Here is a 13,804-nt window from a genome sequence, read left to right as displayed (position 1 = left end):
AAGGAGACACCTCTACCACCCTACCCTGAAAAAACACTGTACCCACCACTGCCAGTGGATGTTGTAAGCCGGCGATCCACAGTTACAGCCCCTGCGAGAGAGGCTACCCGGGAGGAACTGCAGGAGGCAGGAATAGTGGCCCCAGTTGCGGGGTGGGGGGACCATGCCCCACAAGTAGTAGAACAGGCAGAAATCCGCCCCTTGTCCCTGAAGGACCGGGAGGCAGTACTGGGCCGCTTGGGAAAGGTACCCCGGAATGATTGGGATCAGTTTGTGCTGTGGCTAGTGGAGGTGGGCAGAGAGATGGGGGGTCTAACTCGTGAGGACCAGGTGATCTTATGGCGTAGTCTTTTGGGACGAGGTACCTTGGGAATCGATGTGGCAGGAGTGGCACATCCATTTCTAATTCCCGGACAGGTGGCAAAACACTTGTTTGGGGTGTACTCTCGTACTGCAGGGATGAATAAGATGAAGCGAGTCCCTGGGGAAACAGGGCGGGATACACTTAATCGCATACAGGCCTGGGCACGGTGCTGGGTGGATCCCCTGGACGGTCCATGGGTGCTGCCACAGGCAGGGGCACCGGGACCTGGTGGGGGTGTGGAGCAGGGCAGGGGTGTGGAATTGCTGGAGAAATGGTTGGAGCTGAGCAATCCGCAGTTTGTGGGGCATTTAAGGTTGCAGCACCCTGAACTTGCTCCCAATCAGCTACCCCAGTTTCTGGAACAGGCAGATGTGTGGAGGCAGATGCATCAGGGGGAAGAGCCAGTCCATGCTATTACTGCGGGGGATCAATACAAGGTGGAAAGGAGTGGGTCAGCCTGGAGAGGAGGAGGTAGAGGGAGAGTTCGTGGCTTTGGGAGGGTAGTCAGGGATGAGCGGGCAGCTATAGAGCAAGAGATCCAGAGACTGCAGGCTAAACTGACTACCCACGATCTTACCAGATCAGGGGGAAAGTGGTCCCGGAGGCCAAGGGACTGGGACTGCCTGAAATGCCAGACATACAATTTTGCATGGAGACAGGAATGTGTTCGGTGCCAGGACCCCCGGTCCCCCCATGAACCAGTGGGAGAGACAGAGGTGGGTACTGCAACTTAGGGGTGCCCTGGGAGGCGTCCTGTCCATGTTCTCAGTTTAGGACGGGATGCATCTGGTCGCCCCACGCTCCAGGGGGCAATCGAAGGGAGTCCCATGAGGGATTTTTTGATAGACACTGGAGCAGCCATCAGTTTAACCACATGGGGGCAGGGGAGACCCTCAGAAGGGACTGTGACAATTGTAGGGGCAACAGGAGGGGAGACACAGTTAACCCTGAGGAGGGGACAAATCAAAGGAATCTGGGGGGAAGGGGAGATTATGTGGGGTTGTAATGATATGCTTAATCTGTTGGGGGCAGGAGATTTACACAAACTGGGACTTGTACTGGATTTAGCCAATTGGGTGTGTTTACTGGGGCAAACACAGGACGGTCAGGGCTATACCATTCCCATGGGGATAGCCACTATGACCATTAAAGCGGCACATGCCCTCCCACCACCCCCGGCTGGGTGGGAACACATCCCTGTGTGGGCTAAGGATAACCTGGATTGTGGTAGGGGCAGCATGGAGGTACTGATGGAGGGAGGGGACCCTCCCCCACAGAAACAGTACCCTATTCCTCGAGAGGCATTGGCAGAGGTGGGGGCAACTATTGAGGAATTGGAACAGAGGGGACTGATTCGGGCAGTTGCATCCCCTTGTAATGCTGCTGTGTGGCCCGTGAGGAAGCCAAATGGTACCTGGCGCCTCACTGTGGATTACGGGGCACTAAATGCTCTGGCCAATTCGCCAGCCTCAGTGGTGGCAGCGTATCCTGAAATGTTGGCCCGTATTGGACCCCAATTCCGAATTTTCACTGTTTTGGACATAGCTAATGGATTTTGGTCTCTGCCACTAGCTACCTCGTGTCAGTATAAAACTGCATTCACATGGGAGGGCAGACAATTCTGCTGGACAGTCCTACCCCAGGGATATAGGGACTCCCCTGCAATTTTTCACAGATACATGAGACAGGCTCTGGAGGGGGTGGATTCAGCAAGGTGCATACAATATGTAGACGACCTGTTGCTAATGTCAGGGACAGAGGAAGAAGACAGGGAACTAACTGAGCAGGTCTTGCAAGCTTTGGCAAGAGCAGGATTGAAGGTCAATGGGAAAAAGGCTCAGATGGGACAGACAAGAGTGACCTACTTAGGAGTGGAAGTGTCTCAGATGGGAAGGGAAATCGATAAGGGACGGGTGCAACTGATCCAGTCCCTGCCACTGCCTACGGATGTTAAAAGCTTGCAAAGTTTTCTGGGTCTAACTGGATTTTGCAGGGATTTTGTGGCCAATTATGCAGAAATAGCCCAGCCTCTATTTGACCTAACCCGAGCCTCAACTTGGGAATGGTCAGAAGAGTGTACTGAGGCAGTGAGAGTGCTAAAGGCACGCAAATAAAAAGGTACAAACAGGGGATTGGGAAAGGGGACATGTAAATTTTGTTATGTATGTATTACAGGTTAATTCAAAAAGGAGAAAAGGATGAAAATTCCCTGGCCCTGGATGGAACAATTACTAGTGCTAATCACAATTGTCACATTTACAAATTCTATTCAGATCCCACGATGTGAAGTGTCAAAAGGAGGAAACACATGGACGGCTACACATGCAACCTGTGGTAATAAAGCTAATGAAGACTATGAGAATCTCCCCATAGAAAGATGTACCACTAATACTCCAACAGGAATTTGGCAGTGTCGGTATATGGTTTATGGATTAGATGGGGGAATCCCAACCAGGTGGAGAATATCAAATTTATCAGGAAATATTGCATGGTACTCCCTGGGTGCTGCCATGATTAACGATAGTGAAAAACACAGTTACCCAGCTATGTGGTTTGTTACAGAGGGTCCAAAGAATATAACCCTCTGGTCTCCTGGAGCAAATGAACCCTCTTGGGAAAATAGGGCCCCACATTTAGGGTGTGATGTTACCATATGTAACCACAATGGTACTTCCATGGAAGATAATCCCCAAAGGTGTGATTGTTATGTACATATTACATTAGGCGTAAAATCCCCTTTGGGACGCTGGGTGTACGATGAGTTAACCATTTTACAGAATGTAACCCTACAGGTGATATGGATGCCAAGTTGGAAGAATCCAAATTTAAAGTGGCCACAGCCTGGAGCCAAGAATATTCCCCGACGAGCAAATGTCTGGGAGCCATTGTGGGAGCAGGTGCAGCCAGCACTTTTTAACGTGTCCTTTCACTCTATTACATGGGTGGTACGCCCCAAGGAATGGTGGGTGGACCAAATCCATCCTAATTGTAGTATGTACATAAAAGGATTGAAACAACAATTCAATGCATGGGTGAGGGGACACACCTGGAATCGTCGTCGGAAAAGGGGATTGTGGGCAGCTGGGAACACTATGCTGGGTACATGGAATCTGGGGGACGAGTGGGTAACCAAACAATTAGTAAGCCAAAATGTGAAATTTCAACAACAAATTAATGAATTAATGGCACAGCAACTATCAGCAGTTGCCACAGGGTGGAGGACAGCAGTAGAGGTAAACTTGCAGTTAACTCATTGGGCAGGGGACCTGGTGACATGGGTAGAAGATGGCTTCAGAAGACTAACATGGGGAGAAGTGTGCATAGGTATTCAAAATGCTCAGTTAATAATGTTAATGGATATTATGAGAGATGCTTGGTCAGAACAATGGCCTTCAGTATTGAATCGGGAAGCTAGCCCATATTTATCCACAATTGCAAAAACATACCCATCTACCTGGAAAATAACATCCCCGACCTGTGGGGACAGTTCTTGTGTAATTGTTACTATGATACCATGGAAAGGAAATGCAAATAAGGTGGTTCCCTTGTACCCTATGGGAGTAAGTAGGGAAGGGGGAGCACGTTGGGAGCCACTAGGGAATAGGTGGGGGGCATGGAATGGCGTAAATTGGACTGTCATCACATTAAGCAGTTGTATATCCAGAGGAGGAATATGGATGTGCCCCTCTCCTATGACTATGGAGGAGCAGGATCAATGGCCTATTGCAAAGGGGGGGCATTTAGGGGTAATGTATATGGGGTACGGTGTATTCTGTTGGGAATGTATGCAATCCTGCAATATAACACTAGGAGGCAAAATCCTTCCAGTGTATGACAAAATTATGAACTTCTATACTCTGCCACCTGGACTATGGTGCACCAATGGATCAGTGGACTCAATCGTTGTAAACAATCGAACCAGCACCTACTACCCGATACCATACCAAGTAGTTGAATTGGTTTGGACAATACCAAATTTCACTGTGGATATTCAATGGACACACAATATGGACAAAAGTACACAAAGATTACAAGAGCAACTTGCTGCAAGCGACAACAGTTGGACACACTTACAATACACACTACAGGATGGCGCTGACAAAATTTTAACCTTATCAAAGGAGGAGAAGCAGTGTTTTTGGTGGTGGCCAGGATGTTGGACCATACTGCAGTGGTCAGGACTCTCGGTGTTGCTGTGGAGTATCATAGCAGCTAGTCTATTGTTAACTATATGTGTGTTACCTTGCATATGGAAACGATCAAGGGGGGCACAATCCCCTAGAGAACAGCCACTAATTATAACTTATAAGTAATGTAGTAAGCCCCCCCAAGTGTACTAGACAACCTGGACCCAACCTTCTCGGGCCCACTACACTGGGAAGTCTGGAACACTAATTGGAATAGGTGTGGTATGCCCGTACGAGAGAAGGTGCAGGGCACTATACTACACAAGGGGCAGTGGGACAGATGGAGCATCGACACCTTCCACCTCGATGCCTGGCCCTATCAGGAAATGTGTCGCCATATGTCCTATGCTTTTCCAGGGATACCTGGGCAGGAGGATCCCAAAGGAAAAAGAAAAAAAAAGGGGTGGAGTGTTAGGATATAGATATTCAGGCCTGTCTGTAAAGGCCTATACTCTAAGAATTTAGGTGTATTCCTATCACTTGGCTAGTTAGAGGTATAAAAGAAAGAATCAAAATCACTGTCTGCCAGTGTAAGGGCCTTCTCTTACTGTGACAGTCTGAGGCCCTGTTCTTAGGCTAAGGCCTTTGGCTAAGCGACAGAGGCAGCCATAAGCTGGGAAGTGAATGGTCACATCCTCACATTCCAAACTAGTCACATTGAAATAAGGTGCTATTGGGCTGTTAGGAATTTAATCCTGTCCTTATAGTGCCTATCACCTCCAGAGAAAGGGAAGTGCCTAGAAGCTGTAAAAGGAAATTGAGGTTGATAGTTTTCTGTCTGGTAAGAACTCACTTATCAATAGACATAGCTGGGAAACTCTTATGTCTTTACAGATGTAGTTGTGAAATCCTCACTTCTGTATTGTTTTGTCATTATAGTTCCCACTTTGCTATTGTTTATTGGCATGGTCTCTGTCTGGTTCTGTGATTGCTTCTGTCTGCTGTATAATTAATTTTGCTGGGTGTAAACTAATTAAGGTGGTGGGATATAATTGGTTAGCTAATCCATGTTAGGATTGGTTAGTTAAATTTTAGTAGAATGATTGGTTAAGGTATAGCTAAGAATATTACTATATAAATTAGGGGCAAACAGGAAGTAAGTTGGGATTCGAAAATAAGGAAAAAAGGAACTTGTATTTAAGCTTGCTGGAAGTTCACCCCAATAAACATCGAATTGTTTGCACCTTCGGGCTTCAGGTATTGTTGCTCTCTGTTCATGCGAGAATCATAGAATCATAGAATATCAGGGTTGGAAGGGACCCCAGAAGGTCATCTAGTCCAACCCCCTGCTCAAAGCAGGACCAATTCCCAGTTAAATCATCCCAGCCAGGGCTTTGTCAAGCCTGACCTTAAAAACCTCTAAGGAAGGAGATTCTACCACCTCCCTAGGTAACGCATTCCAGTGTTTCACCACCCTCTTAGTGAAAAAGTTTTTCCTAATATCCAATCTAAACCTCCCCCACTGCAACTTGAGACCATTACTCCTCGTTCTGTCATCTGCTACCATTGAGAACAGTCTAGAGCCATCCTCTTTGGAACCCCCTTTCAGGTAGTTGAAAGCAGCTATCAAATCCCCCCTCATTCTTCTCTTCTGCAGGCTAAACAATCCCAGCTCCCTCAGCCTCTCCTCATAACTCATGTGTTCCAGACCCCTAATCATTTTTGTTGCCCTTCGCTGGACTCTCTCCAATTTATCCACATCCTTCTTGAAGTGTGGGGCTAAAAAGAGAAGGACCAGGGAAGTGAGTGGGTGAAGGAATAAGCCCCCTAACACTTAGTATGTGCAATAATCTACAGATTTGCCAGGCAATAAAACAAAAGTATAACAATTTTTTAAATATGACTTTACCCAGAAAGTTTAGAGGGAAAAATGAACCTGGGATCTGGTGTATATATGTCGGTGTATGCGAGAGATGGAGAAGATTGGGGCTGTCACATTTAGAGAGGAGATGAATGAAAGAGGACAAGCTAGAAATATACAAAGTAATTCAAAGGCATGGAGCAGATGTTCCCAAACTGTGATGTGCAAAGCACATGCTGGTAGTCCATGGAGAACTGGCTGATCACGTGATGCTGGCTCCCACTTATTTCAAGTTCCTATACTGCATTAAAGAGAGTTAGAGATACATTAAGAGTACATTTTTCAAAAATGCCAACATGATTTAGGAGCCTAAATCCCATTGAAAGTCAATGGCTTCTCAGACCGTTCATCCATTGCAGCCTTTGTCTGCACCCCTGGACCAATACTGAGGTCACGGGGATGTAGGTTCCAGAAACTCTTTAACCTTTAGTTCCTCTCCTTTCGAGGTTAGGGAGTTCTCGTGGTCTCAGGGATATCTGCATAAAATTACTGAGGCAACAGTAATTTTAATAAAAGCAAGATTTATTAAAAACAGAGAGAAAATGTAATTAAAGCAAAAGCAAGTTTACTTAATATAGCTAGATTTACACTTTTCAAAAGTTAAATTAATAAGGCATTGATTTGCGATAGAGAAAACAGAACAGTGAAGAACTTACAGCTCATGAAATCAATCCCCCTCTAAATGGCTATGGTGGTTTGGCCATGTCATCAGGCTATTCTGAGGCAGAAGCACAAGGTATGCTTCAGTTGGATTCCATCTGAAGGGAAGAGAAGGCATGAAGGACAAAGACACACCTATTGCAGGACATGGAAAGGATACTATCCTTATGGAGAAACCTTATGATGGAGTCAAATGTCTTCCTCTGGACAGACACCAGTGGAAAAAACTGGTTGCCTCATGTACCACTGGGCACGGGAGATTTAAAGTCTAAACCAATTGGGCAGCAGTAGTGTCCCTAGTCTCTGTTTGCCAGAAGCTGGGAATGGGCGACAGGGGTGGATCACTTGATGATTACCTGTTCTGTTCATTCCCTCTGAAGCAGCTGGTATTGGCTAATGTCGGAAGCCAGGATACTGGGCTAGCTGGACCATTGGTCTGACCCAGTGTGGCTGTTCTTATGGTCAACCTGTCAGCACCACATTGTGTCTATAAACAACTCTACTAGCAGTATCTAGAGATTGCCTGTAATCAAGCCCCACAATACATGGCTACTACCCCGGCTTTCCAACCAGTTTTCCCCAGTTACCTACACACATAATAGGGTTTGACTTCCTGCTTTCTCTAAGAAATGGGCCACTGAGGATACAAAAACCCTTTAACAATGATTAATAGCCATCTTTAAAAGGTTTAAAGGCTTAGCTCAAGTACCACCTTTCATAGATCATGTTGGCTTTTAGATTCATTCAGGCCTCTTATTAAAACAAGAAAAATGCCCATCTAATATTTAAATAATTTTAATTGACTCGTGGGACTCATTGCTACAAGATAGCCCTGAGGCCAAGAACTGCTGCTTATTTTGATTATTATTCTTGTTGCACCCAGAGACCCTAATCACTTTCTGGCCCTGTGCAAGATTCCATACGGACATAGAAATAGTCATTACCTCAGCCCTCAAAAAGCTTGAAATACACACAGACACACAGAGGTACTGTATGCAGGTTAGAATAAAACTCCTGATTTTTTTAATTGATAGAGTAAGAGAATACTATAGGTTCTCACATGTTGTTTCTGTTGTTGCCTGGGTGCTTAAGAAGAATGTTGACTACTTTTAGATGCACCAAAAATATGAAAATAGGAGTGGCTGGATTACCAAACTGCACAAAAATGTCTAGCTGGTTCATCTTTCTCCCCAAAGGGCTCTTACTTCCAGCATTTTTATACTACTTTCTTTAATACATTACTTAAAGATGAATGTGTGAAGACATGGAATTTTACAGGATCTGAGAGTCAGATCAGGTTGTGATGTTTGTTTAGGAAAGGAAATGATCCCCAGCTGTGTCTGATATTTTGAATACTCTGAGTAAAATTTTCTCTGATCCACAGTGCAGGCTTGTATTAAATATTCTGCAAACTGAATTCCCAATGACGTCAACTGAAGACCTGTACCCAGAAGAAGAGTGAAACACACAATAGAGGTCTGCAGTGGAGGGGAAAGATCCTCAGTGTAGATAATGGAATGTAGTGCTATTTTGTTTGAAGGTCTTGTAATAATACCTCCACAGCATGCCTCTAGCTAAAACAGCGATGTATTTTCATTAGAAATGGACACAAACCACAAAACTTGGACCCTGATTTCAAACACCCCAAAGCTTGAATGCAATCAGATTTGGGGCAATGGTTATTTTTAGACTGTTTTTTTTTTTTTTTCATTTTACTGTTCCAGTACTTGGCCTCTCTGGAGCAGAGACTGCCCCTTATACTGATTGTGTGTGATGGTTTTGCAATGTATAAATCCAAATCCCTTTTTATTTTTGCCCTCCAGAATGTGGAGCCTACTTCCATTCCATAATAGCCCCCCACAATTAAATTAGATTGCCTCTGTTTGATTTCTTCCTTCTCTGATAGTCTGCATCTTTTAATGTTGTGTATGAGATTTGATATCCAACCCTCCCAACTCTTCTTTCTTTTCCAAATTCATTCCCTAATAAAAATCCTCATCAGTAAATCAGAGAGTTGTATCCTCTTCTCTTTATGGAGATTCCATCCAGGTTTATAAACCTTAATCTGGACTCTACCTGTAGTAGTAGAAAGTTTCGCATAAACCATTGAGACTTATTGAGGGGAAAGGAAATGTGACAATGCCATTGGTGTTTTGATGTACACTCTTTTGTTACCTGCAGGCCTTTGTAAACCATGCAGTAATCCTTGATGTAACTCAGACTCAGAATAGTGTACTGTGAGTACTGTTCTCACTTGAGTGGACATAGAATCCTACAATCATGGAAGATTAGGGTTGGAAGAGACCTCAGGAGGTCATCTAGTCCAACCCCCTGCTCAAAGCAGGACCAACCCCAACTAAATCATCCCAGCCAGGGCTCTGTCAAGCCGGGCCTTAAAAACCTCTAAGGATGAAGATTCCACCACCTCCCTAAGTAACCCATTCCAGTGCTTCACCACCCTCCTAGTGAAATAATGTTTCCTAATATCCAACCTAAACCTCCCACACTATAACTTGAGACCATTCTTGCTTCTTGTTCTGTCATCTGCCAACACTTTGAACAGCCTAGCTCCATCCTCTTTGAAACCCCCCTTCATGTAGTTGAAGGCTGCTGTCAAATCCCCCCTCACTCTTCTCTTCTGAAGACTAAATAAGCCCAGTTCCCTCAGCCTCTCCTCTTAAGTCATGTGCCCCAGCCCCCTAATCATTTTTGTTGCCCTCCACTGGACTCTCTCCAATTTGTCCACATCTTTTCTGTAGTGGGGGGTCCAAAACTGGACACAATACTCCAGATGTGGTCTCACCAGTGCCGAACAGAGGGGAATAATCACTTCCCTCAATCTGCTGGCAATGCTCCTACTAATGAAGCCCAATATGCCATTAGCCTTCTTGGCAACAAGGGCACACTTTTGACTCATATCCAAAATAGGCAAACTTTAAGATCCAGCTGCGAATATATGTAGAGATACCATTTTATGTCCTCACTTACTGTTTTCTCTAAGTGCCACGGTCTCGTTCAATTCGGAAGCAGTTACAGAAAATAGACTCAGCATGGGAATTCAAAACGACTGCTACAGTTTACTGATGGTACATGCTCAGCAGGTAATGCCATAATGTTGATAGATTGTTTCATTTGCCTTGAAATAGGGCAGTGAGGAGAGATCCTGTAAACCTTGCTTTGAGAAACTGACATGCTCACGTGCCATGGCCATGCCAGTCACATGATCACCAGTGGCAACACAAGCGCACCTGTGCAACACAGAAATGCAGCTGGAAGGCTGAAGATACCCAGTGCAGACTGGCAGGCTGAACCAGCTCCCGAAGTACTCAGCATCATTAGGGTACTCAGTACTCAGCATCATCCTTTCACCCCAACTACAGAGAGATCCCTTCTGTGCACCCATTGCAGCACTCACTGAAATCAATGGAAAGACTATCACAGAATTTACTGGATGGGAATCAGGCCCAGACAGCCAGACTGCCAGAGCTGAATCACTGGTTGCTGAATTGCTGGAGTTCATCCAAGAAGGGATGGCCACTAACAGCACCATACCAGCTGCTCCAGTCACTGCACAGAATTCTCTTTCAAAAGGGGCAGGTAGCATGTACAAGTACAAAAGCGTGAGAGAAAAAGAGTTGTAAATTTTGAAACATATTTCCTGTACCCAGCAAGCTTTTAAAAGCCTGCAGAAGTAGAAACTGTTGTCATTCGAGAGAAATATGCCTCGTACAATCCTGACACACAAGAATTTACACCATCTGTTGCTTCTGTACACGTCAGAAAAGGTGACAGCCAGTCAATGCGAAGCACTGGCTAAAAACCCTAACCAACAAAATGAAATGTAGAGGAGTGGACTGCATCATCATAATGCCACTGGTAGGTCACTACATTTCAGCATTATTCACTCTCAGGAGCAAATTAATATAAACTCCATACCCCCATCCAAGCATGTGCTAGAGTTTGTAAAGTCAGCTATCAGCACATCTAATTATCTTTGAACAGCATCCTGGAACAAGAGTGCTCTGCAGCTCACCCCAACACATTGATAAAGCAGCATTGGTGTTTGGGCTTAATTTTACTGCTTATAACTCAATCCTTGAAATGTTATCAACCATTGACTGCCACATAGACTGTCAATGTGAAGAGCTCGGCTATAGTAATAATGCCTCTGCACAGTGATGTATGTCATAGGGCTACACATTTATCAGACATGATTCTCGCTTTGGTTCATCATATATTAACATGGAGAGTCTTAGGCTCCGCAGGTACTAACAAACATTCTCAACGTGGCCTCAACCACTTTCCATCTGTTGTTTTTGGTCCTGTGAGCATTATTCCTGGTGTCAGTGGAACCCATGAATGTGTTGGTTATCAGCAGTTAATTTTAACTGCTCAGTATTATATGCCTCTCTCTTTAATTCCTCCCTGCTGTTTAGTGTGAACAGCACTAGCATCCTCACTGGTTTCTGAAGGTCAGGAGAACTGAGAGGGACAGCTGGAGGGACATTGCCCAGCCTAGGCTGCTGTCTACATGGAGATCCAGAAAGTGATGCTATTATAGTGCTGTTTCTTCACAACCACAGAAGCAGTGAAGAGTCACCCCTAGATTGTTTCCATCACATCCCCATTTCCAGAGAAACCTTGTCCAGTGTTCGGGGAATTTATGTGGGATTGTAAATTACCTTCCATAACTAAATGTGAGAGCATACAAATCTCTCTCTTTTTTTTTTTTTTTTTTTTTTTGGTGCTTACAGGTTCCTGATATAAAATGAGCTGGTGCTTTATCCCCTGAGTCTGACTGAAAATAAATCATTCCAAGATACTGTTATGCACCTCGTGAAATTTATTGTTATTTGAAGAAAAATGGGTGGTATTTCACTTATGCTGAGAATTGTTTTAAGGGAGTATACACTGTCCAGACTGATCAGTAACACCTGAGTTCCTGTGAGCATTGGGAAAAAACGGTGCACATTTGCTATCCCTCTCTATTCCACTGAGCTACAGAAACCAGCATATAACTTTTACATGCATACAGTGGAGATTATCTATGTGAAATTCAATTGCTCCTGTAATAGGCTTCCGACACACACTGAATATTGGCTTTCTAGGATGCATTAGACAAAGGGCGATGGGTCCTTATTAGGAAATGTGTGGGTACTGATTCAAGGACTGTTTATGAACATATATTACAAAATGTACAGAAATATATTTTAAAAGTACTGCTCTAGCATATGGAAGTGTAAATGAGTGAGGACAATTAAATGAAGCATTAACCACCTTGTGCAGCAGAAAGTGACATGTATATAGCCTTTATGGCTTTGTACAGACCACAACAGAAAATTTATTTTCATAAGAAATACAGAGAAGCAATATGTGGGTATGCACATAAGCTCACTAGCATTAAACTGGATAAACAATATAGAGACTAAATGAACTGTGGAGCTATTTTGCACATTTCACAGATTTAAAAGTACTTCATAAGTAACATCAAATGCTAGTTAACAGATCCATTCCCAGGAGTTTTATATATTGATTCATATGTTTCATTTACTTAGTAGTTCATTAGCACATTGCTTACACGGAACAGAATGATACAATAAATGTTTTGTACAAAGTTGGTATGGTGTTTGTTATCCTTTTCCCCTCCCCCCCCCAAAGTAATTTAACTGCTGTCATTTACATACTATAAAAACTTCACAGTAGATACCTCTGTCTTACTGCACAATTTACCCAATGCAGTTAGAAGTGTGGTCAGTAAAATTCTAAATTCAGAATGCCAGGAAGATCAGATAAACTTGATTACTGGCAATCTTAATATGATAAAATTATTCATATATTTTCTAAAATCTGCTTCGCTCTAACTCATTGTTAAAAATAATTCTGCAATGTGTTTGGAAAATGGTAAACATAATCATGTTAACACAATCGATTTAGCTGTACATCTCATACTGTTACCCTATTTCATTTCATCCATAAGTAAAATGATATCAATGAATGGCTTGTATTATGAATGTAAACATGATGCTTCCCCATAACAGCCTTTTCTTGGGATCAAAACATGAATATGACATTTTCCCCACTGTGGCCATGATTTGGGGGAAAACAATACAAATAAAATATCATTTTGGCCACTGGGATTTGAATATGAAATATTGTGCTGACAACATGAATGACTGGGGATTGCAATGGAGGCTTTTGATGCAAGTGGGCTCTTCAAAACAAGCTTCGGAATTCTTGTTCTGCTCATTGAACATAGATTTCTTTTAAATAAAGAAAAGCTACATAAAACACTGAAACCATCAGCAGCTATAATTTGAAGCCACTCTGCACCATTCTTGCTGGTGGTCTTATGTTTGTAAATATTGCAGAATGCAGCAGGTGTACTTGAATCATACACAAAAGAATCTTTCCATGGAAGAGAAGAAAATAAATCAATTTTGATTCTTACAAACTTCTACTTAGGATACCACTGTCCTCCTTCACTAATTTCCTGTTGCCTCAGTGCGACTCTAGGTATTCATCTTGGATACATCCACACCTTCCTCAACTGTCCACAGCATTGGCTAGTCTATCCAGACTGCCACATAGTCAGCCAACAGATTCAACACCAAAACTTTGGAATTTGCTCGCACTTGTGTCTAACTGCTGTGCTGGTGTATTTTATGTTTTCCTGCTGCAGCTCAAGTACCCTGATTGGCCCCAGTTTACCAGGAATAAGCGGTTCAGTGGAAT

Source organism: Lepidochelys kempii, chromosome 3, assembly GCF_965140285.1.
Source record: "Lepidochelys kempii isolate rLepKem1 chromosome 3, rLepKem1.hap1, whole genome shotgun sequence".
NCBI classification, from domain to species: domain Eukaryota; kingdom Metazoa; phylum Chordata; order Testudines; family Cheloniidae; genus Lepidochelys; species Lepidochelys kempii.
Note: the sequence above shows the minus strand (reverse complement) of the source record.